The 15,326-nt window shown below is 34.2% G+C and overlaps 1 long non-coding RNA gene across 1 annotated transcript; it reads right to left on the bottom strand.

Annotated features, from left to right (window-relative positions):
* Positions 1 to 482: 482 nt before the first annotated feature.
* On the bottom strand, positions 483 to 14,115 carry LOC143072461 (uncharacterized). Its single transcript, XR_012977194.1, has 2 exons — positions 13,697 to 14,115; positions 483 to 8,489 (listed from the first exon to the last, which is right to left on the bottom strand). It is a non-coding gene; the product is annotated as an uncharacterized LOC143072461 (long non-coding RNA).
* Between the last annotated feature and the right edge of the window lie 1,211 nt (positions 14,116 to 15,326).

A 15,326-nucleotide genomic window follows, 5' to 3' on the forward strand; every position in this document is an offset into this window, starting at 1 on the left:
TTACATGAAAAAAAATCTTAAGTGAAATATAATAGAATTGGCGATACACGAAAAAAAAATATCAGCTGCGAAATATGATAGAAATGACAACACAATTCAAAGGTCCACAAAATAAGTTGGTTAACAGTAGTTGGTTCCTATAGAAATGTCAACTGCATGTGTTACAAAAATAGGAAATTAAATTGGTGATAAATTGATTTTAAAAGGAAGATGGCCATTTATCTGTTCCCCATCAAATTAAAATTGGAATATAAAAATAATGGTCAATCGAAATGAAAAGAACAAATGTAAACAAAATTCTAAACGTGAATAGATCTGAATAGAGAACATTTTTCCAATTTTACATTTCATCACGGCCCAAAGAGATTCCTTATTATAAGTTAATATAAAGGACTTGGTTATTGTGGTTTTTTTATAATTTGTCCTTGGCCATTAGTAATAGAAAATGACTTTAGGGATTATGTTATTGAGACAGGAACTAAACAACACAAAAAACCGGGACCCAAGAGGTCAATATAGTCTCCAACAAAAACAAGTTTCTATACTTTAGGTTAAGTACTTAATTGTATGTTTTTGTGGGTTTCTTTACAACACAAAATTGTTTTAATAGAGTGAATTTTTTTTACTCAATTTTAATGAAAGGAATTCCGAAACACGCATAAATGTTAAAACCAAAGGTTTCTAATTAAATGTTCAATTGATATTCTAAAGTTTAAAAGGTACACTTTGGTTCTTGTTTGACGACTTTAAGAAAGACCACTCTAATGGTTAATTTGAACACTGGAATATTTTATTAAAAACTGAAAGTTTAAACCGGAATATTTTTTCATTATTATTTTTATCCAAAAGTACTGGGGTATTTGTGCTCCACAAACTTCAAAGCAACAATAAACTCATCACAACAATGTGATTACAACATTAACACATAACTTACTTCATTCAATGGACAGCAACTCTTTCCCCATTCATTCTTTTATCTCCCCTGTTCACCAGCCCGTGGATGTAACCTTCTCCATCTTTTATCTCCGCAAATACACCAGGCCCTGGATTTCCCCATTCCTTTTATCTCCCCACTTCACAAGAGTCACTGGGTTTCCCCTCCCCTTTCTTTAAGCCATAAAATCCAAGGCCAAGGTATTTCCCTTATTCCTCCCTACCTGCCCAAAATCCCAGTCCCAGGTCAATTTTAAATAGATGTTGCTATATTGGGCTAGGGGTTAATTGAATAGAACAATGAAAGAAAACATCAGCAAGCCAGCATAAGCTTTACATGTTAATTTATATATGCAATGCTAATTATCCTATGCAGGTATGCAGGTTTATGCAGATTGTGCAGTGTTAGATACATTGTTATACTCGACTTGCCAGTGTTAACTTTGGATATACTTTATATTTTTGTAAAAAAAAAGAAATTTGAAGCCAGCAAGTTATGTAATAATGCAATATCATTCACATCAAGTTGGTGAAAGCCCAAATCTTTTGCTGAATTAAAAATTTTAAACTTATTTAATTGGAAGAATTTTAATTATTTTTTTAGATATTTAGTAAATTTTGTAGACTCTTTTCTTTTAATATAGGTATTTACTGTAGTCATTTTTGTAGACTTTTTTCTTTACAGACATTTAGTAAATTTTGTAGACTTTTTTCTTTAGAGATATTTAGTAAATTTTGTGGATTTCTTTCATTACAGATATTTAGTAATTTTGTCAACTTTTTTCTTTTAAAAGATATTTTTATATTTAGTAAATTTTGTGACTTTTTTCTTTATAGATATTAAGTAAATTTTGTCGACTTATTTTAAACTATAAACACTTAACATATTGTATAGATGCCTATCTTTGTTGAAGACTATGTTGACCTGAAGAGAGAACATTTTTCCAATTTTACATTTCATCACCCCAAAGAGATTCCTTATTTAAAAGAGGGAAGAAAGATACCAAAGGGACAGTCAAACTCATAAATCTAAAATAAACTGACAACGCCATGGTGAAAATGAAAAAGACAAAGAGACAAACAATAGTACACATGACACAACATAGAAAACTAAAGAATAAACATGAGCCCTGCCAAAAACTAGGGGTGATCTCAAGTGCTCCAGAAGGGTCCCATTCTGAATTGTAGGTATTAGGTATTTATCTGAAGTTAAAATCATGTAAGACTAAATTTATGGCACGTTCTGTCTTATGAAAGTTATTTACTAATGACAGTCAGTCTCAACCCAATACATGCTATTCTGCACACATACTTAATGAATAAAAAGCAACCATATCCCTCCATCTGGTTAGTACCCCAAACCCTTACTAGAATGTCATACACCAATCTCTTTCTCTCCCTTGTGCCATCTATCACGCCACTTGAATACCTAACAACCTATTTAGGAAGTATCATGTTAGTAAACCCCCAGGTTAGTGTTGATACTTCATAGAATGAAAAGATTTTTAAATGAAGTACTAGATATGGAGGGACATAAGTACAATTTTTTAAAGAAATTTTTATTTTATAAACTTAAATGAATTGATGCAAAACAATTTTCAGTGTAGCTGACTGATTAGTGGAATAACCTTCATTAAGATTGCCAGAGACCAAAACTTTGTGCAGCCAAAATCAAAGTTTTTCATGATCATTAAAAAGTCAAAAGAGATATAATATTTCAAAATTAATAAACTGGAAATTTAAAGGAATAAAAATAATAATTTAAATTTTTAAAGGCATTACTGCAGACCTAAATACTAATTCAGAATGAGAACTAGATGTGTCAAAGCGACACCAATGGCCCCGTCCCAAAAAGTAGAAAAATGTGCAATTTCAATATAAACACATGTGGACACAAACGTGATGGTAGCCTCACATATCAAAAATCAGCTCAAAAATGGAGGGGAAAAGAGAAAATCCGTATAACTAATTTTCAATAATTTATCAAAGTCCATAGACCGTAATTTCACATATAAAAAATCAGCTCAAAATTTGGAGGGGAAAAGAGAGAAAATCTGTATAACTGATTTTCAATAATTTATCAAAATCCATAGACCGTAATTTCAGCGAAACTTATCGGAACGGAGCAAAACTTAAGCTTGACCTATAACTCATCATGGTTAACTAACATACCAAATATCATCAGCCCAATATCTGAAGGTGTTTAGAAAAAAAGTGATTTTCAACAATTTTTCAAAAGTCCAAAGCCTGTAATTTCGGCAAAAACTAGTGGAGCAGAACGAAACTTAAACTTGATCTGTAACTCATCATGGTTAACTGATCACATACCAAAAATCAGTCTAATATCTGAAGGCATTGCAGAACGACGGAATTACGAACAAGGGTAAAACTATATGACTAAAAAGTCTGTTTAACTGTAATCTCAAAGAGCAGAACAAAAACCTAAGTTTGACCTATAACTCATCATGGTTAACTCACATACCAAAAATCAGCCCAATATCTAAAGGTGTTCAGAAAAAAGTCTGTATAACTGATTTTCAACAATTTCTCAAAGCCCGTAATTTTGGCAAAAATTAATGGAGCGGAACAAAACTTAAACTTGATCTGTAACTCATCATGGTTAACTTACATACCAAAAATCAGTCTAATATCTGAAGGCATTGCGGAACGACGGAATTACGAACAAGGGTAAAACTATATGGCACCGACAACTTCGTTGCAGGGCCATAAAAAAGGTTATAACTAATTAAATAATGAAATAATGTTGAAGAGTGAGATTTTTTTTTAAATCTGAAAAAAGGAAAAAAATGGCATATTAGAACCATTAAAAAATTTAAAAGAGAACTAAAATAAAAAATGTTGACATTGCTATGGGAACCATGCCCCTTTTAAGACAGACTTCATACAGGCACTTATCAAGGATAAAAAGAATCCAGCATTATCCCTTAATTTCACATTCCACAATGTAGGCAATCTCTTTAAATAGATAACTCAAAAGGTGACCACACCTAACAAACAATCACACCTAACAAACTGAACCAGAAGAAGGATACAACACTGATATGGCGCTGTGCTTCAATACTTGCCATCACCTAGAAACCGTCAGCAAGGACCAGCTGAGAGCTATAATTTGACAAAAGAGACTTCAATTTTCCTATTGTGAACTTTTCTTGTGTAGCATCAATCCAATTATACCTGTTAATGAATTTCATGTCTCCTTGCTAATTATTCCACTCTATGCATCTGATGCATGCATGTAGATATTTCCTTTAAAAAAAACAGTTGCTGCTTAAAAAGAAACTTCTGAAACAAGGATTGTTAATGATTGTGTTGATTGAAAGTCATTCTTTACATGTTTTATTGTTAACAAACATTCTAGATGTGAAAAAAATAATCATATACAGTCAAACCTGCCTTAAGGTCACCACCCTTATGTAAGAGGTCAACTATCTCTAACGGTCTCTTGGATACCATATCAAGAATTTTCTCTAACGTGACGGTACCCAAATTGCACCTATTTTGACAGTTTTTTCACCTACGTTTTTTTATGATCAAGAAAAAAATGTCCATACTGTGTTTATTTTGTAGCCCTACCCTTCTTTATTGTATAGGTACACCGATTTAATTTTGAATCCATATTGAGTCATACAAAAGTGGGTTTAAATCAACCTCCAAACTATCCATGATTCTGTAATGAGGAGTACCCAAATTGCATCCATGCTTAAATTCACATCGTCAAAAGCCTAATAACCTTCAATTAATACCACTGAAAAGCAATTCACCAACTTATTTAGCCAAAAGTATCAACACCTTTAAATGTCTTCAAATTTACAGAGCAAGAATCCACCATTTAATATTTGTCTGCTAACATGAACAATAAATCTTCCAACTGTAACACTTAACCACGTTTCAATCCCAGCCACGTTTTGTTTTTTTTTGGACTGGGAATATTTCAGAACCTCTTTTGACACTTCCCATCAGTGACATGCTTAAAACAGGCTCGACTGTTCATGATCCTTAATACTTAGATCTTTATATTCAAATGTTATAGGGGGCCTCGGTGGCCGAGTGGTCTAATTAGTTACTACTGTAATCACTAGCCAGTCAACACTGAGGTTGTGAGTTCGAACCCGCTCGTGTGGGTGCATTCGACTCCAATCCAATATTTCATATTTTTTTCAAAATTTTTACCTTAATTTCAATGGCTGCTTAAAAGGAATCTACGGAACAATTAGGGTTTAAAAAGATAAAAGTTTAAAGTCAATTCTTTCCATGATTCATAAACTAAAATTCAGGGTGAAGTTTAACTGCAATAAATCATCTGCAGACTTCATTACTGAGAACATGTGTATTAATAAAATAAAGGAAACGGATCTTTGGCTCTATATAACAGTTTAAAAAATAAATGTCTTATATATATAACAAATCAATTTCTTTCAACTCAAATTTAGAGAAACTCAAAACCTCTACATCCCTTATGAAAAGAGAAACATTGCTGCATGTTACCTTGCGGTAAGGTTGCAGCAATCTTTTTAGTTCGCCAGAAGACCTGAAAGTTGTTCACCCGTGTTTGCCGCTAGCAGCATTAACTGTCCACAAACATATGTTAAAAGTTGCCGCAAGGTTGTCACAAACTCTTAACGTTCTTAAATTTAAAGGAACTTTGTAAACAAACTTTAAAGCAGTCCTTAAGTTTGCTGGAACTTCTACACAAACTTTATAGCATACTGAGCATGCTCCAAGTACTAAATTCAGACTTCCTGCTTCTTTGATAACAGGAGGGAAGTTAGTTTAATGTTCGTGTTTTCATATTAAAAATAAATGGATGTTATATATGAAATACGTCTGAGTTATATATGATTCAATTAGTTCTTGAAACAGGCCATGCATCATTGATCATCTCTTTGGAAGTTAATTTAGGCAGTTTTTGCATGTAAATTTGCTATTATTAGTACAAAAATTACCATAGTCACTTGATTTGCCGGTAGTTCACTGCAAACTATATAAGGCTTTGGAAGTTTGTCAGAAGTTCACCCCAAAAATTGCCAGAAGTTCGCCACAAACTATATAAGGCTATCAAAGTTTGCCAGAGATTCACCACAAATAGTCGCCAGAAGTTCACCACAAACTATATAAGGCTATAAAACTTTGCAGCAAGTCTGCTGCAACCTTCATTTGCATGGTAAAAAGTCGAAGTGTTGTTGCGGCAAACTATTTGCAGTAACCTTACCGCAGTGTTTGCGGCAGAACAGTTCGCAAAAAGGCCGATTTTTCAATAAGGGATAACATAAGTTTTCAGCAGTATCATATTTTTTCTAACAGTTCTCCACAATTTTTTTTCATTTTCCTGAACCACCAAAAGATGTGTAATATAAAGGCTGTTTTTCATTTAGAGTTACGACAACTGAAATGCATTATTGAGCTTATAAGAAAATCAATTCCCTTCCCCCCCCCTTTTGTCCCCTTTCTTCTCTCTCTCTGCTTTTGTTACATTTTTAGCCTGGGAACTAAACCATAACAGATTTTCATTAAATACATGAAATATATTCACTGAAAATTCTTTCTTAAAAGTTCGATCATTCTGTAAGCAGTAGTGAACACCACATCTTTTACATAAACTTGGGCCATTTATTTGACTTTGCCGACCAAAATTCTTTAAAAATCCACTATTTTTCGGTGTTTCAAGCATAGATATTTCTACCTATCTGGCAAGTTTTTACATCTTTCTGTATAAAGTTTTCACCTAGTACGTTTCCAAAAGTTTTCACCTAGTACGTTTCCAAAAGTCTTCATGCATTACATTTACACTAAAACTATGTTCTATTTTTCTAACTTTATGTCTGTACAACATTTTTTCCGCTTAAACTAAACATTTTTTTTGCACTTTAATTCAGCATGTCGTATGACTTTTTGAGAGATACCATGTGACTTACGAAAGAGTTATTATCCTTTAATCAAATTTTCTGGAAATTGGCCTCAACGAAATGTACAATTGATTGAAATTATACAGCCTTTTATCAGGTAGAAAAGGTAAAAAGATATTATCCGGAAACCATCTGTCTTCTGAAGATGCTGGCATCAATAAAACATGATACCAATATACGACCAAATATTTTAAATTTTTTGCAGATGTATAAAAATAAAACTAGTTACATGTAAATGTTGACTAAAAAAATCTATACATCAGTGAAATAAGTTTAACAAGAATGTGTCAATAGTACACGAATGCCCCACTCGCACTATCATTTTCTATGGTCAGTGGACCGTGAAATTGGGGTCAAAACTTTAATTTGGAATTTAAATTAGAAAGATCATATCATAGGGAACATGTGTACTAAGTTTCAAGTTGATGTAACTTTAACTTCATCAAAAACTACCTTGACCAAAAACTTTAACCTGAACTTCGCACTATCATTTTCTATGTTCAGTGGACCATGAAATTGGGGTGAAAACTATAATTTGGCATTAAAATTAGAAAGATCATATCATGGGGAACAAGTGTATTAAGTTTTAAGTTGATTGGACTTCCAACTTCTTCAAAAACTACCTTGACCAAAAACTTTAACCTGTACGGACGGACGAACGGAGGCACAGACCAGAAAACATAATGCCCCTCTACTATCGTAGGTGGGGCATAAACATTGTAGGGGATACTGTTTTTTTTTTTTATTATGAAATGAAAAAGCTTCAGCTGTTTGACAATATTCCAAGAAAAAATAAAGTAAGTGGTGCCTAAATAATAAAAGATTAAGAGGAACGTGTCTGAGGACACTCAAGCTTCGCAATAAAAATTTACCAAGTAAAAAAGGGACATAACTCTAGAACAATAAATGATTCACTGCCCGAAATTGATCTCTGTGCATTGTGGTTCTGTTCATTGTGTATGAGTTTTATAAAATTTAAGGTAACTTAAGCAAGAGTGGGGAGTGGAAAATGGGACAGAAGGATACAGAAAGACAAACCTCAAAAGTGACACTTAATGCCCCAATTAGCTATATTGGGTGCATAAATATTAACTATATATAGTAAACAAAATTTTGCATCCTACTGTAGGATGCTGCAGGCAAAACCAAAATAGTAGGCACTTTTTTCATAAATGCATTTTTTAAATTGCACTGAAATTGAGGACAAGACTTTACATGTATGATTAATATTAAATTGACATTAATGACCGAGGTGTCCAAATAGTCAACTACTGTATACTGTCAATACTCACAGAGGTTGTGAGTTTGAATCCAACTTGTGGCAGATACACTACAAAAATATTGGATCAACAGGATAGTAATTTTTTCAACTTAGTGTTGTAGATGAATCACTCTAGGCACTTTAGCTGGTATTTAATCAATAAATTGACATTTAAGGAATAGACTTTTTTGTTTTTAACTTTATCCCCTGATTAAAATGAGGTTGAGAGACAATGAGAGAATTAATTACAAAAGATGCTTACCATTATCTTTTCTAGTGTTGCCTGCCACAATGTTTTGGCTAGTGTTGCCTGCCAGCGTGTTATCTAGTGTTGCCTTCCTTAATAGTTTGTAAATTGCTGGACTGGAAGCCTGAAAATAAATTATCAAAACAGTCAAAAGATATTGACACAAATAGTGAAATTATTCTAATATTAGTATACAATTGGAGACAATTCTTTACTTTCCAATACTCTGTACATAACAGGTTGAGACCAAACCCCATGTATATGGTGGAAATACTTGTATAGATTGATTTCCATACACTATTTGTAAGTTAAAATGTGGAAAGGCAGTCAATTTAGATGGCCTCCCAAATGAAATACTGAAGAGTGGTGCTAGTATTTTGGCTCCATTATTTCAAAAACTTTTTAATCTTGTATTTTCTTCAGTAATATATCCAAAAAAAATGGTCATCAGCATATATTTGTCCAATTTTTAAAGCTGAGGATCCATCTATACCTGAAAACTACAGTGGTATTACAATAAATATGTGTATAGGAAAACTATTCAACTCAATACTAAACAAAAGGCTTGAAAAATATTTAGAAACAAATAATATCATAAATCCATGTCAGATTTTTCAAGTAAAAGTAGGACATCCGATCACATGTTTGTATTAAAATCTATTGGACAAGTACACCAGTATGAAAGGTGGGAAACTTTATGCTTGCTTTGTTGATTTCGAAAAAGCGTTTGACAAAGTCATTCATTCTGGTTTAAAATATAAGTTATTAAAACATAAGGCTAGGATTTTTTAATTAAATGTTGGTTTACGGATCCGCCGACCCGATTTTCCCGATTTGCAGAATAAAAATAAAATTGACTTTTCATGCTTTTTTTTATTCCCGCCGACCCTAACAAAAACACAAGCATTAGCCTTTCAAAAAGGGCTAGTCGACTCATTGCTGATGAAAATGGAAAGTGCTTTCGCTTTGTAGATTAATTCATAAATTACTAGAATAGCCACGTGCATCAATCAACAAATTTTACCACACATGTGAGGTCACACGTTATGAAGTAGTATATATCGTTTAACGTTGTTGTTTACGAAACTCCAGAAGATTCGACTATTTATAGATAAAAGTTACCTGTGTACCAATATCATGAATATGCATGATTAAGGGAGCTACCATTTGATTTTTATGGGGGGGGCTAGGATGAAATTTGAAAAAAATAGGCAGGACAGGAGTTTTGAGTAAAAAAAAAGGCAGGATGAGACGCTTGCAAAAAAAAAAAGTCAGGACGACAATTTAGGTAAAAAAAAAGTCAGGATAAACTAAAAAAAAAAGGCAGGACCGAACAGAGTGAAAAATAAATAGGCAGGACAGAGATTACAGCTAAAAAAAAAATGCAGGACAAAATTTTTCATCCTAGCCCCCCCATAAAAATCAAATGGTAGCTCCTTAATGACCAGGCAAAATCTAATTGCTAAAATAGAGAGCACAAATCCAATACTCTACGGGATTGAAGGACATGTACTAGGTTTGGATTGTCCTAACCAATCAATAAACTTTGATTTATTCACGTCTCGTAATATCTTCCAATCAGGAAGCAAGAAAAATTCACGCACCAACTGTCCATCGTTTAATTCTTAATATCGACTCCTAGGAGTAGGAGTCGATAATTATCTCTAAAAAATAAATAAAAATCCTTTTTTTTATGAAATGAAATGCATTTGGCCAAAATAAAAAGATTGTATGTTTGCCCAAACGCGACCGACCTAAAACAAACCCGCCGACTCAAATTCTTTTTTTTGACGTTTTTTAGAAGAATTTTTTTTGTTGGCGGATTTTTTTCGTGTCCAATCCGTCATTGTATAAAACTTAATGTTTGTCGTCTTTGCGTTTGAAAGTAACTGTGAATAAGATTAAAAGAAAGCGCATAAGAGACACAGTTAATCGATCTTCGATGTTCTGTTTTTATCTTCTGATTTTACGAACATAAAGAAGTGAAACGTGTGAAGTGGCACAGTTTTTTTACGCTGTAGTTGTCTGTACTACCAAAACCTTACCTATATGCTCAATGTTAATTTCATCGTGTAATCGAATATCTGATAAGAATATTCAGGTAGATTTGTTCAAAACCATGTGCAATCGAATATTTTCAATGTTACTCTGACAGGAAATGGATCTGGAAGTTGCGAATTTACAATCTTGCAAGAAGATTTTGTTTTTACTGAATAAAAAGAAATTATTTCTTGATAAATTGTTGTCTTTAATTATAATCTTCCTTTATCATGTGACTTAACACGCTCGACCTAGTGATTACAAACAATCCAACACGCTTCACACGCACCAAAGTGATACCTGGGGTTTCAGACCACGACATTGTCTTCAGCGAAATAGACACCAAGCCCTTATCTAGGAAACAAAAACCTCGGAACATCCCCTTATACAGAAAGGCAAACTAGGAAACCATCAAAGAGGAAATGATCCAAACCCATGAAAAGATCAGAAATCTAGCTTCAAATGGAAGCTCAGCAGAGGAACTCTGGTTATTGTTCAAAACCAAGCTCAACCAAAGTGTAACAAACCATATCCCGCACAAGATAGCAAAACAGAAAGATAGCTTACCTTGGCTAACACCAAATGTACGTAAATTAATACGCCGCCGTGACAGACTATACAAAAGAAAGAAAAAGTCAGCGGATCCTAAAATTACATCAAAATTCAAAGAAGCCAGGCAAAAAGTACAGAAAGAACTACGTCGTGCATATTGGAAGTACATCGAAAATATAGTAACACCTAAAGAAGAAACCCAACCACACAGCAATATGAAACGTTTCTGGACTTATATCAAACATATGAAGACTGATAGCAGCGGAGTGGCACCACTTCGTAGTGATGGAGTACTTCACTCGCATCCTGTGGACCAAGCAACAATCCTGAATAAGCAGTTTCAATCTGCATTCTCTTCCAAAGAGACATATAGTCCAGAAGAATTCAAATCTCGTTGTAACATGCCAGGTCAATACCCTTCTGCTGAAGATCTTGTCATTACAGAAAATGGAGTACAAAAACTTCTAAAAAAAATGAATCCAAATAAAGCTTCAGGACCAGACAACCTAAAACCTAGAATACTTAAAGAACTTGCAACCGAGATAGCCCCAATTCTAACTATCATCTTTACAACATCACTTAATACTGGGGAAGTACCATCTGACTGGAAGAACGCCAACGTAAGCCCAGTCTTCAAGAAAGGAGAGAGATACAAGGCAGAGAATTATCGACCAATATCTCTGACATGCATCTGCTGTAAACTCATGGAACACATAATAACTAGCCATATTATGAATCATGCAGATCTCCACAACATTCTATATCCATAATACAACATGGATTTCGTAGCAAAAGATCATGCGAAACCCAGTTAATTGAATTTGTGGATGACATCACCAACAACATGAGCACAGGAAAGCAAACAGATGTTCTCATCATGGACTTTTCGAAAGCCTTTGATAAGGTCGGTCACAGTCTCCTAATGCATAAACTGGAACACTATGGTATCCGAGGAAATGTAAATAGGTGGATCGCTAGCTTCCTGTCTAATCGAACGCAAGCAGTAGTTGTTGGAGAAAGTTCATCTCATATTGATGTAGAGTCAGGAGTACCCCAAGGCTCAGTACTGGGGCCGTCACTATTCCTCTTCTACATTAACGACATGCCAGATGGAATCTACAGTCCGACTATTTGCAGACGACACAATAGCTTACCTTACAATATCATCGGACAAAGATTCACATAATTTACAACTAGATCTGGACAAACTTGGAATATGGGAATTAAAATGGAAAATGTCATTCCACCCTGACAAATGCAATGTTCTCACCATCAGCAGGAAAAACAAGACAATTACAACCTCATACAGTCTACATGGTCAAATTCTTGAGTCAGTCAGCAGTGCAAAATATCTAGGCTGCACATTTACATCCGAACTCAGATGGAATGACCATGTAAATAGCATATGCAATAAGGCAAATCGAACAATTGGTTTCCTTAAAAGAAATTTAAATATAGGATCAACTACAGTGAAGGAGAACGCCTATAAAACATTGGTACGTCCAATCGTAGAATATGCCAGTCCAGTATGGGATCCATACCTTAAGACAGAGACTGACAGACTTGAGATGGTACAAAGAAGAGGAGCTCGCTATGTATCTAAAAGGCATCATAACCACTCCAGCGTTAACTTGATGCTACAACATCTGAAATGGACATCCCTAGAACAAAGAAGGAAAGAAGCGAGACTCACAATGCTATACAAAATAGAAAACAACAAAGTGGCCATGTCAAAGGAAGGTCGTCTAATACCACCGAAAAGAATGACACGAAACATGCATGATAAATCCTTCCAAGTACATTGTACCATCAGCATCCTGTGATTACCGGAAACACTCATTCTTCCCAAGAACCATCCGGGATTGGAACGCTCTTCCTCCTGGGGTCGTATCAGCACCGTCAGTCGAGGCCTTTAAAGCCTCGATGACAAAGCTGAATTAAATATCTAAAATTTTGGGGGGAGGGGGGTGGTCGAATATGTGCACCAAACCATGGCAGAATAATCAGTCCGTTGATTGTGGCCATTACCTGGCAGAAGCAGAAGCAGAAGCAGAAGATGGCCTTTTATTCAAATAGTTCAAATTTACAAGTCTCAGTTGACAAGATCAGTACGTTGCTGTTCGGGAGAATTTGATAAAACTATAATTGCTCACAGAATCAGAAATATAATCTTAACTGAATGTAACTCTTTCTGAATAATTTAGTGCAATATAAATATAAATCCCCTTTGACAAGAGAAATCTGTCTTTTGTCAGAAATTTTTTTTCACATGTGCAAAAGTAAACATGTTATGGTTGAATTTTTATATAAATTTGTGAGGAAGCCTCTAGAACCATGACCTAAAAATAAATAGTCTTCAGAAAACGTTAACTTTATGCAATTATATTTTATCAGAGACATATACACATTACTTTTCAACCCTGTAGTAAAAATATTTAGTACATTCAGCCTTTATTTTCAGTGATATTGTTTGCCTTAAATTAGTGGAGAATACAGGCTTTTTCCCCTGGAGAAATTCCCAAATTGAAAAAAAAATGGTTTAAAATTATTCCCAAAAAGACAACTTTTTGCCATGTCTAAATAATAAACATCTACTGTTGCCTGTTCTATATGGTTGGGTTGTTCAACTTGTTGCCTCTTTGACACATTCCCCATTTCCATTCTCAATTTCATTATTGTCCCAACAATTCAATTTGGATGTTGCCACAGTAAATGTTCCTTTTTATCTTATAAACTCACTGTAAATATGTAGTTGTCACTGAATCTTCGTAATAAGTCTTTTAGCTAGGAGCAATATAACTATGGCGTCTTTCTCGTACATCATGAAATACAATCAATGAAAGCGCGCGAAACAGGAAATCCCGTTGCGAGATTTGACAAAAAAAAGTATTGATTGTCATGCCTTGTTTCAAGAAATGATAATAAAAAAGAATCAATTTTGCTCAAACCTATTTTTTCAAAAAAATGTTTAATCATTTTCTTTCTTTTTTCATCTTTAAAAGAGATAATTTAGATTTGACCTTGAACTGTACACCGCTCACCTGCAGGGGCGTGTTTTTTTGTTCATCGGGAGAGAGCCAGAAGAGGTCCATTACTGTTTTTTTTTAAACTCGGACATCTTCCGGTCCTCTTTTTCCTTTTCTTTGTAAAAAAGTGGTTTAGACAGCAGAGCACATAAAACATGTAAAAAACATGGCGTCGTTGAGTTTAAGAGAAATGCAGATATTATACAGTGTAAGCTTTGCGATAATTAAGCGCTTTTATGGCACGACAGCCTTTGATGGACACTCCCGCAGGAATGATAAGCTTGCTGAAGGTAAATATTTGCTTGCAATAGTGTTTTAATTACGAGACACGAGTTAAAGCGGTATATAAAAAATATAACCACGCTTTTATTGTCTTTTTTTTTACTTTTCCGACGGATATTTACCCAGAAAAAAATCTACGGTGCACTCGACTCCGGTGACTTAGCACGTTTTTATCTATTCTAAATGTTGTTTAGTATTTTTCGTGAACTTCGCGCCATGGACAAGCAACTGGGTACTGTATGTCTAAAACTTTTTTACGAAAATTTCTGTAGTAAAGTCTGGATTTTTTTGTAAAATTTTTGACTCATTGCATCAAAATCCCGGCATTTTTTTAAATGCAATATAAAACACACATTTTGACTGTGGACGACGTTTTCTTTTGGTATATACAATTATTAAAATGCGACGTTTGTTCTATTCGGACTTGAGTACTAGTATACCGTATTTTTACAGTTTTGATATTAGTATATTTAAAAAATTTCGTAATACAAATACATACAGATTGGACTCGTAATAAACCTTAAATTTGATTGATATATTGTGGCCATAATTATATTTGTCTTCCCACAACTAGTATCAACTTATTCTTTTGAGACTACCCTTAGAGATTTGTTTGTCATTTTTTGTTTCGCGTGAAGCTAGAAAGTTTCCCCTTCAGAAACATGTCAAAATTCATACAGAAAATTGTGTATTGCCTCAAGACGGTTGGACATGGGGTTCCTGATTCAAATGTCAATATCCCTTCTCAATTTTCAATTCAGTCCTTTTCCCTCAATCTCACTCCTATAGACTTAAATCGGTGAAAACAGTGGCGGATCCAGAAATTTTCATAAGTGGGGGCCCACTGACTGACCAAACCCTAAAAATTGGAGACCTTTCATGGAGATGTACCGTTAAAAATTGTAATGCAAGAATTAAAACGGACGATGAACAGCCATCTTACAGTAAGCGTACAACAAATGGACCAGAATCCTTCCATGCTCACTACAATGCACAGTTTTACATGACTCATCCTGCCATTTTTATATTATTGAAGAACATTATTGAACAACAGTCAGTAA

The sequence above is a fragment of the Mytilus galloprovincialis genome, chromosome 4 (assembly GCF_965363235.1).
Source record: "Mytilus galloprovincialis chromosome 4, xbMytGall1.hap1.1, whole genome shotgun sequence".
Taxonomy (NCBI): Eukaryota; Metazoa; Mollusca; class Bivalvia; order Mytilida; family Mytilidae; genus Mytilus; species Mytilus galloprovincialis.